This window comes from Apodemus sylvaticus, chromosome 7 (assembly GCF_947179515.1).
Source record: "Apodemus sylvaticus chromosome 7, mApoSyl1.1, whole genome shotgun sequence".
NCBI classification, from domain to species: domain Eukaryota; kingdom Metazoa; phylum Chordata; class Mammalia; order Rodentia; family Muridae; genus Apodemus; species Apodemus sylvaticus.
In genome coordinates, this window is record NC_067478.1 from 45,686,726 (window position 1) to 45,701,984 (window position 15,259).

General features: G+C 38.1%; 1 long non-coding RNA gene across 2 annotated transcripts in view; it reads right to left on the reverse strand.

Annotated features, from left to right (window-relative positions):
- Positions 1–845: 845 nt before the first annotated feature.
- LOC127688770 (uncharacterized) overlaps positions 846–15,259 on the reverse strand; it is a 33,285-nt gene continuing 18,871 nt past the window's right edge. For both annotated transcript variants that reach the window (XR_007978752.1, XR_007978753.1), the window contains one exon: positions 846–1,590. This is a non-coding gene — a long non-coding RNA (uncharacterized LOC127688770). The remainder of the gene's footprint in view (positions 1,591–15,259) is intronic.

Below are 15,259 nucleotides of genomic sequence, written 5' to 3' on the forward strand. Positions count from 1 at the left end.
GCTGATGGGAGCACTACGCTGACGGGAGCACTACGCTGATGGGAGCACTACGCTGACGGGAGCACTACGCTGACGGGAGCACTACTGACTTGTTTACATTGCTCATGTGTTCTGCGTATTATCTTTTCTCAAATGAACAGTTTGCAAATGTTTGCACCCATCCAATAGGTTGTCTCTTCATTCGGTTCATCATCAGGGGATTTTCTTGTTGTTTGACATAATCCTGATTGTGTATCTTTGCTTTTGTTTCTAGCACTTTTTGATGTTTTATCAAAAGAAGAAAATACCATTTCAGTGTCATGATCATTTCCCCCGTGCTCTCCTCTAGCTGTTTCATAACTTGAATCCTATGTTTAAGTCCCATCTATTCTTAGCTGATCTTTGCAGGAAATGATAGGGGTCTAACTTCATTCTTCCTAAGGAAATCCAAGTTCTTCGGTGCTTTTTACTGAAGAGGATGCGCTTTCCTCGCTATGTGTTCTTGGCATCTTCCTCAAAAATCACCTGGCTTTGGATGAGGGAGTTTTCTTCTAGGATCTATATTCTGTTCCATTGCTCCATATGGCAGTTTCTATGTTAATCTCCTGCTGCTTTCATTACTATAGTTCTACTGCATATACATATACATATATATATGTGTGTGTGTGTGTGTGTGTGTGTATGTATATTTACATCCGTATATTCTAACCTATAAATACTTTTTCCCAGTGCTTAGGACTGAATGCACAGCTTAAGCATGCTGTCACTGATGTCAACAGAATTCTACCAGAAGTGTCAGGTAGCATGACTCCCCTTTTATTGCTTTTTTTTTTTTAGATATATTTATTTATTATATGTAAGTACACTGTAGCTGTCTCCAGACACTCCAGAAGAGGGCATCAGATCTCATGATGGATAGTTGTGAGCCACCATGTGGTTGCTGGGTTTTGAACCAGCAACCTTCAGAAGAACAGTCAGAGCTCTTAACTGCTGAGTCATCTCTCCAGTCCTCCCCTTTTGTTCTTTTAGCTAAAGATTGCTCTAGATACTCAGTTATTTTGATTTTTAGCTTTTACTGGTAATTCCACATGTATTTTAGTTTTTCATTTGGAGTTAGATTTTTAGTTTCAGGAAACACGAAAACTATTATCAGAAATCTAACAGGGCAGTTTCACTTTTGATTGCTTGAGAAGCCTCTACCAATCTCCGTTTCTGGGGGGGAGGGGAGGAGCAGGGGGGCAAAACACTAGTGCTTCTGATCATAAATGTTTTTCCAGCTCAAATAAAACAATTGTCTTAAACATGGGATTTAAATTATATAAAATAAAAGCTTTCATCGTGTCTCATTGCCTGGAGAGTTTTGCTTGAGAGGTTCCATATTTCTAAGCGTTTTTTGCCAAGTTACCATCAGGATTCTTGATTCTGAAGATAAGACTGCTGAACATCAGCATGTGCTTGTTGAAAAGGTCAGAATGTCTGGAGGTAGAACAGGACCTTCAAGGCCTCAGCCAGATTTCCCTCCTCCTTTAGACATTAGTGAGCTCTGGGTATCACAGAGCCTGAGAACGCCATCTTCCTTCCATGCATAATTTGGATCGCATGAACCGCGCCCTAAAAAGAGTTAGAAACAGAAAAACTCAGTTCAAAGGGACCCCCCAAAGGCATCATCATCATCATCATCATCATTAGCAGGTTAAGTAGACACTGTAGACAAATGACTTATCTGTGATATATTAAGACGCAACTTATCAGAACTAGGTCAACATACCCAAAGCAAAAATGGAAAATATAGCACGAAATGAGTTACTGATAAGGATGACTATATGCAAATCGAGGAATTGCTGATCAGATGACCCACGGTTTGGGATGGTGTGGTCACAGAGGGAAAGTTCAAATCACATTACATGTGCAAAGCCAGCGGCATTTCATGCTTTAGTGAACAGGAAAAGTAAAACGTTTTCATAGCTCCATCAACCATCCAAAAGATCATGCTCCTACTCAGATGATGGTACTTTCACAAAGATCAAATATGAATATCCTTTCAAAAAAAAAAGGGAAAAATGTAAGTTGTTTGTAAGGGCATAGCATTTAGAAACAACATATGTTCCCTGTAGTCAAGAATAGGTTCCTTACATCAGCTGAAGACATTCACAAAGGCAGGAGCTGGAGGAAATAGTATCAGAAGCAGGCGGGGGAAGTTGTCATCTCTCTTCTTTCTGTTCTTGTCATCTTTGCCTGCCTGAAAGTAATTTCCATTTTGTATTGCTTCAAGATGGAGAGCTTTAAAAATGTTGTCTCAATACGATGTCCTCTGATATCCCTATCTTTTGTGGAGTTTTATGGTGTATTTCTGTTAAGACTAGGTCTCAGAGTCCAGGCTGTCTTAGGTGTTGCTGTGTACCCCAGATAGTACTCAATTCACAGCCCTCCTGCCTCAGAATCCTGAGTACTAGATTTACGAACTATGGCTCATTACTTATTATTATTAATGTTATTGGTGTAGGGGGCTATGTCATCGCATGAAATGTAAGTATGTCATAATTCATTCATGCTGGGGTACCTTTCCTGGCCCAGGTTAGGCCCTCAGTCTTAGCACCTACTTTGCTTTCACGATTATAGCCTGGCTTCAGGACAGAAGACAGACTCAATGTGTTTCTGCATGTAATCATGCTCTCTGACCTCTTCTTAGTACACAAAGCAACCAGAAGATGACCATACTTCCCTGATGAAAGCCTTCATTGTTTCCCATGTTAATGAACAAGCTCCAGACAAGTCACTTTGTTTGATACAGTCATGGTTTGAATATGCTTGGCCCAGGGAGTGGCACTATTTGGAGGTGTGGCCTTGTTGGAATAGGTGTGTCACTGTGGGCATGGCCACATCCTATAAGACCCTCATCCTAGCTGCCTGGAAGTCTGTCTTCCACTAGCAGCTAGAAGAAGATGTAGAACTCTCAGCTCTGCTTACATCTTGTCTGCCTAGATGCTGCCATGCTCCCACCTTGATGATAATGACTGAACCTCTGAATCTGTAAACCAGCCCTAATTAAATGTTGTCCTCTATAAGATTTGCCTTAGTCACGGTGTCTGTTCACAGCAGTAAAACCCTAACTAAGACAATCCCCAACTATTATTCCTCTGCTTCTCCAACCCTGCCCAGTATTCATCCCCTGGCCTTATTCAGGGTTTCACATTTTGCTAGTTTTTCTCTTTTGCCAGAGCTTGGCATGTGTCAATCTTCTAGAACAGACACATACCTCATTCTTCAGGTTGCACCTTACATATAACATCTTGACATACTAACCCTGAAACTAATATGTGGTACAACTCTCTTCACATGATTTCTCTGTTTTCCTTACTATGCTATATTGATTTCCATATCATTGATTTCCATATCATTGGTTTATTGATTTCTATATGTTTTCCCCAGTAGATAATACATGAATTCCAGGAAGATATTAAGAGTAAGTGTTACATCCCTTGTCTTAACTAGATTCCCATGTTTTTTGTTGAGTATTATGAATGGTATGAATGAAAAAAGGAAATAATTGCAAGGCAGAATTTACATAAACAAAATAGTTTCTATATTTCTAGATGTAGATTTTTGGAAAAAGTGATATGTCGGGGAATAGAATTACAGTCAGATCTTCCAGCAGATGTGAAGTCTTCTGGCTTGTCAGGAAGACCTCAGAAAGATCTTCATTGAGTCTCAAGAAATAAAGAAAAAAGTAAGGACTGACTGACCATACGCTGAATGTTCCTGGAGGTAGTTTGACTTCTTTGCTGCTTCAGGTAGGCAGGCCTTCTTTTATATTTGGAGACAATTTATATTTTCCTGTGAGCAATCCAACTATTACAGTTAAGAAACAACCAATGTCTCCTTCCAATTCCACTTCCATTGCTAGTAAACTAAGACTCTCAAACTATTCTTGAACATTTGCCTGTGGGTTCGCCCATACTTACTATGCTTTATTATTTCAACTTAAATGTTTTCAAGTATCTATCTTCTGTGCTTGCTAATCTCCTTGGGGTGGTTGTTGTTATTGTCTTCCTCCTTCTCCTCCTCCTTCTCCTCCTCCTCCTCCACTACCTCTTCCTCCTCTTCCTTTACCACCACCATCATCTCCTCTTCCCCCTCCTCCTCCACTACCTCCTCTTCCTCTACTTCCACCACCACCTCTTCCTCCCCCTTTCTCATCCTCTGCTTCCTCCTCCTCCTCCTCTTCCTCTTCTTCGTCTTTCTCATCTTCTTCTGTTCTTTGTTTTGTGAGACAGGGTTTCTCTATGTAGCCTTGGCTGACCTGGAACTCACTGTAGACCAGGCTGGCCTTGAACCCTGGGGTTTTCTTAATCCAGTTACATTAAACTAAAGATTGACTGGCACACTTTATTAAAATTGAGAAATTTCTACGTTCACTGGGTTTATATTTACTTCTTGTTTTCTGTTTTGTGATCATGGTGCTAAGGAGTAAACCAGGCAGGAGATGTGTTTGTTTTTGTTTGTTTGGTTTTAGTGTTCTTGTTCTTTTGCATTTTGATACCTCTGCTTTCCTCTCTTGACTTGGGCCTGTACTTTTTAAACAGCTGTAACAGTTGGACTTAAATTAGTGATAGTTTCTGTTTTCAAGTCTCATTGGCACTGTCAAGGACTGATCACACTGATCTTAGGCCCCGTTCTGAGCTCTCTGCTCCTTCTCTCCCAGAATTCTTATGACTGTTACAGAAGCGTCTGTACGTTCACCTGCGTGTCATTAAGTTTCTCCTGAAGAGATGAGCATAGGCTGCACACACACAAACTATGTGCTTGTCTTCCATGCCAACAGTATTCTTTTATTTCATTTGCTGTGGTTAGAAAATTTCCACTAATCACATTTTAATTCAAACTTCTAAGAGTAAGTAGATAACTGAATTATAGCACTTTAAAAGTACTTTAAAAAAAAATCAGTTGAGTTAGCACTGGCACTTGCCTCACGTAAGGTTGAATTAGGCCCCATGAAAATTTACTTTACATAACTGCTTCATGACTTTCCATCTAATTTCCAAGCTAATGTAGCGAACTTCTAATGCCAAAAGTATCGCAAAAGTGAATTTATTATTTTATCTTTAGAGAACTCTTTAATGAAAACTGAGTTGCATTACTGTCTATTTATATATCTCATTTCAGCAGCCATTGGAAGTCCCCGTAACAGCTCTCTCCAAGGATTTGAGGTTTGGCATCCACTTTAGTTAAGTGTTGATTCATCATGTAACTAGTTTCCATGGAAGGGATTTGGGGTTTATCCTCTTCTCAAGCCTAATAATTAAGTAAGAATAATGCTACTCTCCATATAATGTATGATTGGGAGAAAAGAAATGATCAATTTTATAAATGTTGGTTAATGGTCTGCTGAGTGTCAACTATTAAGCAAGCTGCATGAGTCAGAATTAAGTAAGAAGGGGGCAAAAGACATTCCAACATCATTTTCAAGAAGAACTATAAAAGAAAAAATTTAGAAAGTACAGGCTTGGCACAAGCCTCCAGGGTCAGTGAGGTATTCTAAAGGGGATTTTTAAGCTATTTCTGGAAGTGAAAGTAAGAATTTACTCACTGAAGTGGCACTGGAGGGTAAAGCTGGTCAAAGGATTGGCATCCCAAGCAGCAGAAACCGCCGAAGTCCCGGGGCATGAAATAACACACTGCACCTTGCTCAGCTCTGTATAAAGCACGGAGTGAGAGAGAATGTCTAACTGGGTATCAGATACCTACTGAGGTGTTCTCAAGACCCAACTCCACAGCCTGGTTTGAGGACTTCCAGAAGTAAGATGACAGCCTGTCAAAAGTTTCCGAATCTCCCGGGGAAACTGATATCCAAAAAAGTGGCTTCCAATGTGTTGTCTTCCTCAAAGAGGACATAGAAGGTGTTGTGAGGGAATGCTGCTAAAATCTAGAACGATTTTGAAACAACGTTCCTCTCCCTTGTTTTTTTCCACCTTTACCTCCCTCCAAGACCATCTCTACCATTCTAAGTCTCCAGCCTCAAAGTAGCTGGTTTCATTGCTTAAGGTTGACAGCATAGAGAAGAGTCTCGAAAGCTGTGGCTGGGTCATCACTGCTATAAGAATCAAAACATGGCAATTGGCAATTGCTCTAGAGAGAGCAAATGGGACAAAGTGTAAAAGCTCAGAGCTTCAGCAGAGAGCTATGCAGGTTGCTCACGGACACCCAAGAAGGAAGAGTGAGACAAAATACTTAAAAGAGGGAGGGCACGAGAGAAGAGGTAGCAAGACCCAGGGTCCAATATCGGAGCATTTAATATGCTACGCACCTCCAGGAGTGCCTTAAAACCCTTCCTATATTGTCAATGGCGACTCAGTCTTTTGTCCACTCTCCTAGGGCTATTCTCTCTTACTCAGTCACCGCCTCAGATCCACCCTCCTTTTGGGCTTGTCAGACTTCACCGTGGGGAGTATGGGGCCAATAAAAAGGTTTTCGATTTTTTTCTTGGATAAACATGCTTTGTGGGTGTTTTAGAAGTGTATTTCATGAAGGTGAAATTGATAGAGTTTGAGTGTGTGCTTCCAGGAACCTAGAAAGCGGAATACAGAGTGTGAGCACCACTCTGCCCAGGTTGGAGCTCTTCCATTCTCACCGTCCTCCCTCCTTTTGCAGTTAACCCTTTCTTTCTAGGCAATCTTGACTAGTTTGCTAGCTTTATGGTTTTCTAGAATTTCATATAATGGCATAGCACAGTATGCAGCTCTTGTGTATGATTTCACTAAGCATAGTGTGTTATGCTATGAAGTTTACGGCATCTGCTAATCTGCTATTTATGTGTACTTGTTGTCAGATAGTAGCCCATAATGTGGACATAACCACAATGGCCTAATTCATTCATAAATTGCTGTTTCCAATCTGAGTCTATTCTTCAAAAGCTTAAACACTCCTGTATATGCCATCACAAATATGTATATGGGGGGGCAGTTTTCTCCTTATGATATATGCTCCGTTCTCTGGTGGAATCACATGGAAAGTATATGTTTAATGTTTATGAAAAGATTGAAAATTCGTTTCCAAAGTGTACACTGCTGCGACCCTCTCCAGCAAGCTGTGAGTTCAGAGCAGCACCTGCACTGGTGTTTGGCCAGCCTGAGGCTGGGTCGTGCTAGCACGGGTGACTTGGACCCACATCTTCATAATAAATGACGGCGTGAGGCATCTCTCTATGATTATTTGCCCCCTACTTTTCTTCCACGGTGAAGCATTTGCTCGGATCTTTTGCTAGATTTTTGAATACATTTTTATTACTACTGAAAGTTAAGAAATCTGCATACATTGTACATATAAGTCCTGTATCAGATGTATGTGTCTTGCAAATATTTTCCTCCAGTTTATGTGTTGTCTTTTTTCTTTTGCTTAACTGACTTTTGGAGAACGGTTTTAATTTGGATGGAGGCCAGATTAACCTTTTATTTTCTTTATAACTTTAGCTTCTAAAATCACTGACATCTTTCTTGTTTTTCATTTAAGTTTATTGTCTTAAATCATATACCTAGATATGTGATCAAATTGAATTGACTCTTATACATAGTATGCGATAATGTCAAAATTAATCCTGTGCATATCTTATAGTTCCTATGCTTCTAATGATTATTTTTCCCCTACTAAATAAACTAAACTAAAGAGTTTTGACTCCTCTGTTCAAAATTAAGTTTTTTTATCTGCTTTGTGTTTCATGATCTCTAAAGCACAATCAGTTGATAATTTGAAATATAAATATATAAATCTGTTCTGCTGCTTCATTTCAAGATTGTTTTAGTTGTTTTACATTCATTTAATTTCTAAATAATTTTTATCAATTTTCACAAAAGTTTGAATGAGTATGCACTGAACCTACAGATTAATTTCAAGAAAATGTATACCTCAACAATATCTATGGTGATGACTTCTAAATTATAATTATCCACTGTTAATGTATAGAGATTAAATAAATATTTCATGCTGCTATTTGAGCCTGTAACCTTGTTAAATTCACTTGTTAGTTCCTGTAGCTTTTGTATAACTTCCATTGAGTTTGTTAAATATGCTATTGTATAATCTATAAAAAGCATTTTCTGTATAATGTATAGTCCTCTATTCATTTTCTTGCTTTGTGATGTGAATTAAAACCTGATGTATTTAAGAGAAGTGTAGAGAATGGATGCCTCAGCCGCATTCTGCAGGAAACACATGCACACTATGAATGTAAAGAATTCATTTGGTATAGTTTTGTAGTTACTTAACAGATTAGGAAATTTTTCTTTCATTGCTAGCTTTCTAGGAATTTTCTACAATGGCTTAGTCTCTGACTTTGTAAAATGTTGTTTCTTTGTCTATTTAAAGACTCATATCCATTTTCTCATTTTGGTTTTTACCATCATGAATTACATTGATTTTTCTGAACCAATTTTGCACTCCCAAGATAAACTTTATTTAATCCTGTTACGTTTGTTTATCCCATACGGCTATATGGGATACATGAGTATTATTCCGAGGATTTTAGTACCTGTATCTCTGAGGAATACTGGCTCCCAGGAGCTCATTTTGTTAAAAGAATAATGCCAGTCATAGTAAGCTAACTGAATTTTCCTCTCCTCTATTTTCCTGATGAGTCTATATGAAATTTGTTCCATTTTATCTTTGTTTAGAATAACATAACAAAGAAGTCATTCGAGCATCTAGATTTGCAGTACTGTGTTTTTTTGTTTTGATTTGGTTTTTTGTTTGTTTGTTTTAAATAGTCATTCCAGGCACTGAATTCTTATGAAAACTTTGATGTTTTGTATCTTTCCAAGATTTTCCAATGTATTAATGCCAGACATAGAGATGAACTTAAGTCTTCATTATACTTTTAATATAAATGTGAACTATGATGATGTCTATTTCATGTTCTGAGCATTTATAACTTTCTATTTTTCCACTGGCCTGTCTTTTCTCAAAGACTCACCCATTATTTCATTGTTTTAGAAATATTTCTGCTTTCCGTTCCACTGACTTATGCTCTTAGGTTTTTTTTATCCCCTTTCATTTGCTTTGGGTTTAATGTGCTCATGTCTTACTCATTTTTAAAAATTATTACATTGATTTATGCATCTGTTGAGGGAGGAGAACATATGTTTTGATGCACATGTGTAAATCAGTGGAGAATTTTCAAAACTTTCTGCTGTATTTTTACCCTGTGTATCCTTGGGATCAAACTCAGGCCATCAAATTTGGCGGCAGTTGTTTATGTAGTCACAGTGGTTTTTCACAGCACTAGAAACTCTCAGACATAAATTGATACCAGGTCATGGGCTATTACTGTGACAGACATGACCGTGTGTTTAAGGAGAGGATTGTGAGAGGATTTTTGGAACTTTGGTCTACAAAAGCCATTGAATGTTCAAAGTTTGATAAGCCATTGTGAGAATTTGGAAGATAATGCTGAGAGCAGTACAGATAATAGAGGGTTAGCTTGTGATGTTTTAGAGGGAAGCAAAGACGCTATCAGGGCCATTTATGCGATATTTTAAAATAAAAATCTATGCTTCTATTCAGCTGGGGCTGAAGAATCAGCTGTGATTAACAAGAGTTCATCACCACTGAAGTGAAACTTTTGCTTTGCTGGGACAATCAGTGCTGGTCAGATGGAGCTGAAGAATCAGTTTTGAACAAGAGAAGAATAGTATCATTGAGGTAAAATCTTCTGGGAAGTTTTTCCTCAGAGTCAGTACACAGAAGCTGTACTGTAGTCCAGAGTGGGCCAAAGCTGAACCTTGTGCTGGTAGCTGAACTTAATAACGTTAGAAGAGTCTCCCAGCTGGTACTCATGAAGAGCTAAGGGTTGGCACTGTCAACGTCAGGAGAGACCACTGATGAAGATGCAACTTCAGTCACAGAAGAAGCCTGGGGATTTACTGGGTCATGGAGAGAAGCTGAGACTTGGCATCCTGTGGTAGAGAGAGAGAGAGGGAAAAGTCCCTAGAAAGAGCCCAGGAGAGGCTATTGGAGAAGATGTAGCCCAGAAGCAGTGCAGAAACCCCCATAATCTGGAGATACCTGTTGTGGATTTGGTTTAATGCTTGTATTATGTTATTTGGGGTCCCAAATTGCAAGAGAATCCTGCACAAAAGACGCTGAGGGTTCCTGTCAGCTTGTTCTGATTGGTGAATGAAGTTGCCAGCGGCCAATGGCTGGGCAGAAAGACAGAGGCAGGACGTTAGAATTCACAGGCAAGGGAACTGAAGAAGCAGAATAACCATGCTATGAAAGGAATGAGATCTGCCTGAGAGAAGCAGGAAGAGAGGCATACTAATCATGTGAGAGCCGTGGAAGAAAACCCCAGCCCTCCCCGCACTACACCCCACAACTGGGTCTAGGGTAGCAAAGATGGAATATAGATTTTAGTAAGTAATAACTCAGGAGTATCAGGGGAGAGGTATTAGCAAAGTGGAAGTTTAGGAATGACCCAGTCATTGAGCTGATTAAGGCATATTAAATATAAGGCTACATGTGTGTGTCTTTCATTCAAGAAGCTAGAGCGTTGGGCCAGTAGTGAGGAACTTGCACTTCCACTGTCAGGGAAATTAGAGAGGATTAATCAACTACAGCTACAGCTGCCAGTACCATGGGATGATCATCAAGAACAGTAAGAGCTGTGGAATGGATCAGCCTGGCCTAGGAGACTCTACAGCATGCCATCTGGAGCCTAGAACTGCATCCCAGAGTCTGACATGGAGCTGTACACAACTGCACTTCAGTTTTGATCACTCTTGGAATAAGAAAATATGTATTATTTATTTTTAAAATCTTTAGAATTTTAGAGAGACTTGAATATTTAGAGAGAGTTGTATATTTTATAGAGCCTTTGGATTATTTGGGGGCAGACTTTGAACATTGAAAGAGATTTCAGAAGTTTGCAAGAGATTAAATTTTTACAGACTGTGGGACTTCCAAGTTATTTGTATTTTATGTCATGATACTGTTATTAATATGAGATATTGGTGATGAACAAGAAAGGAAAGGTTGCCGTTTAACCATTTAACTGTAATGTGTTTGTGTGTCAAGTTGGCAAAAGATCAATTGTGCTGGCTACATTTATGTCATCTTGACAAGCTACAATCATTTGGGTGGAAGGAACCTCAGTTAAAAAGATGGCCCCCACAAGACTGGCCGGTGTGATTGATATATGTGGGAGGGTCTAGCTCACTGTGGACAGCACCAGTGGGCTGGTGGTCCTGGTAGTCCATCAGGCTTAGCAAGCCATCTGGAGCAAGGTATTAATCAGTGCTCTTTCATGGTCTCTGTATCAGCTCAAGCCTCTGAGTTCCTGCCCTGAGTTCCTGCCCAGACTTCCTTCAGTAATGGACTGTGGTATAGAAGTGGAAGTGAAATAAACCCTTTCCTCTCTTAGCAACTTGTGGTCATGGTATCTTATCACACAGCCATAGAAACTTCAACTAAGATGCTAGTTAAAACAATACATTTACAGAACAAAGAGAAGGTATTGAAATCCTCAAGAGAAAAATCACAAGACACATAAAGAGGAAAACCCATCAGAATAACAGCTTAATTCTCAATGGAGACTTTAAAAGCCAGAAGAGCCTAGAGCAATGTACTGAACATCCTGAAAGACAACAGATGCCAACTCATACTCCTTTCCCCTAAAAACTATCAGCCACAGTTGAAAGAGGAAGAAAATCTTTTCATGATATAAACAGTCTAAAAGAATTCACATCCACCAAACACAGCCCTACAGAGAATACTGAACTCATACTCAGACTGAAGAGAAGCAGCACAGCGAAGAAGTTGCAGAAAGGAAACAGTGAAACTATAATTACTGTGGTAAAAATAGGAGTAAAACCACCAGCAGCGGAAACACAACTGCAAAATGAGAGCAACCAACATGCAATTTCTCAATAGTAATTTTAAATATTAATGACCTCAATTCCCAAATCAAAGACACAGGTTAGCTGAATTGAATACGAAACAAATTACACCTCTTTGCTCTCCATAAGAAACTCACCTTGCTCTCAAAGATAAATATCACATTCCAGCAAAAATACAAAACAATATTCAAAACAAATAGGATCAGCAAATAAGCAACTTTCACTATCCTAATATCAGATAGGAGAGCCTTCAAGTTAAAATTAGTCAGAAGAGATAAAGGAGGGTACTCTATTCTGATCAATGGAACAATTAACAAAGAATACATTATAATTTATGCATCAAATTCTGGTGGATCAAGTTTTGTAAATTGTATACTATTGGACTTAGTGACACAGATTAACCCCAACTCAGCAGTAGTAGGTGATTTCAATGTCCCCATTTTCCTAATAGATTAGTCATTGGAACAAAAACTAAACAAAGAAATATTGGAATTAAATAACATTATAAATCAAGAGGACCTTATAGATATTGACAGACTATTCCATCAAAGCACCAAAGAAAATACATTTTACTAAGCAGCTCATGGAATATTTTTCTAAGCAGACAACATACTGGGATACACAATAATTGCTAACAAATAGAAAATTGAAATAGCACCATGCATTTTACTGACCACAGTGCAATAAAGCTTAAAATCAACAGAAAAAAACCTCTATTAAATACATAAACTCATGGAGATTAAATATCACATTACTGAATAATGAGTGGGTCAAAGAAAAAAATCAAGAAAGAAATAAACAATGGAACAGCTAGAAGGAAATATAAGTATAATCCTACAAGATTGAAGGGAAGGACTCTGAATGTCTCCCTTTTTTTTAGGAATTAAGGACAAACATTGACAAATGGAACCTCATAAGATTAAGCTTCTCTATAGCAATAAAACAATCAGTCACATGAAGAGGAAGCCCACAAAAAAAAAAAAAAGGAAAATCTTTGCCAACTATACATCTTATCCAAGGTTGATAGGCAGAATATATAAAGAACTCAGAAATCAAAGGATCAAGAAAACAAAGAACCCAATTTTTAAAATATGCTCTCTTTATACCCACAGGTAAGTATAGCTTTTAATCTGCTTCTTTTTGCAGCAGGTAGAGACTATTACAGAAATCTACAATGGGTCAAACAGAGAATAAGGGACTGTGGAGTACCTGGCTCCTGAGGCTATACCTGCAACACAACTAAAGTTACAACAAAGGGAAAATGAAGTAACAGGCTGGAAGAGCTTAAGAGTTAGAGGAGCAGGACACCAGTTACTTAGACAGTGCCCCCTGGACATGACAAGACAAGTCCACCCATGGAATTTCACCAATATGGCTGCCAGCATAATGGCAATACCAGTTGACATGCCAACATGAACAGGGGATATTCCACGTGGCCCCACTCCTGCATGAAGAGAACTACAGGTGGATATTGGCTTCTGAGTGAGGGAAATTTAGTTTCCTCAAGAGACAAACTTCCACATAGGACATCCAAACCCAAGTGGTTAGTCATGGACACATGTACATACCAGCAAATCTAAATGGATACAGAATATGTGTGTGTGCATATATATTTGTGTATGTATATATATGCATTGTGCATGCCTATAATATGCAACATATGTATAAATATATCTTATATCAGATTGACATACAGAATATATAAAGAACTCAAATATCAAAGAATCAAGAAAACAAACAACCCACTTAAATACCCACAAGTAAGTGTCATTATTGAATATAAGTATAGCTTATATTATATTATCAATACATATTATATATAGAGAGAGAAGATATAAGTAGAAATTAAAGAAGATACCATAAAAGGAACCATATAGAAAGAGTTTGAGCTAGGAAAAGAATGGAAGGAGTGCTAGAAGTATTCAAGTTCAGAGTTTTGAAAAGTTTAAAAATAAATAAACAAAAGTAGTGTCTGGGAATGGTGGCATACACCTTTAGTTCCAGCACTTGAGAGAGAGAGAGAGAGAGAGAGAGAGAGAGAGAGAGAGAAACAGACAGACAGACAGACAGAGAGAGACAGAGAGAGAGAGAGAGAGAGAGAGAGAGAGAGAGAGAGAGAGAGAGAGAGAGAGAGTTGTAACCTATATGCATCATTTATTTTCGTGGTATTTGAGGATTTTTTAGATACTCTTTTGACAAGTTTGCCAACTTCACTGTGGTCAGAAATCACAGCTCTTTGAGATGTTCAGGGTTTGCTTTGCTTTATGCTTTATGACATGGTCCATCTTGAAATGTTTCTCTATACTCTTGGAAAGTACACGTTTGGCTATTTGGGAGTGGAGTGTGCTTTATCAACACTATCAACTTGGTAGGCAACGCTATTCAGCTCTTTCATGTCTTACTGGTGGAATTTAATTATCCTATCAATTACTGAGAAAAATGTCAACACATCTAAATATAATTATGGTTAGACCTAATTTTCTTTTACTTCTGTTGTTTTAGAGATTATGCATTTGGAAACATTAAATACAGAGTTATGCCATGCCTCCCTAGTAAACTACCTCCCTATCATAGAATGAACCCTTTTCATGTTCTGGAGTGTGATAGTAACAAATCTAAAGTAGCTTTCTTTTGGTGAAAGTTTTAATTCCTTTATTTTTAATTGTCCCATATCTTTACATTTAAATTGAGTATTTTTATAAACAGCATTTACTTGGGTATTTTTTTTCTTTCCTTCCTTTTTATATAAAAAGTTTTATTTTATTTTGTAGTATATGCATCTTTGTATGTATATGCACAGGCATATGGATGCTCGAGGAGACCAGAAGAGGGCTTCAGGTTCCCAAGAGCTGGACCTAGAGGTAGTTGTGAACCTCTTGACATGGGTGCCAGGAACTGAATTAGGCCTCTGAAAGAGTAGGGAGCTGTTTTAGCTGCTGAGTATCTCTCCACCACTCCCCCCTTTTATAATGGTGGAGATTGAATATATGGCCTTACATATTGTATATATACCTGCGTGTGTGTGTGTGTGCGTGTGTGTGTGTGTATGTGTGTGTACATATATATGAATGGATTTATTTATATGCTAAAACTATTTTATCTAGGTTACATTAAAATACACTGAGTTAATTTCATCTACTGCTTTAAAATGTGTCTATCAAACAAAAAAACAAATACAATGGCATTTATGGAGGTCTCTTGTCTCATAATATCTTGTCAGAGCTTTTCTTTTCTTTTAATTTTATCTTTTTTTTTATTTTTTATCTTTTTTATTTTTTAATTTTATTTTTCTGTCTTTTTACCCTAGACATCCTTTACATATACATTATGGCTTCTTTTGTTGTTGTTGTTCTTTATGAGATTCCTGTGTGTGTAAAAGAGTTGGTATCTGTGTTGAT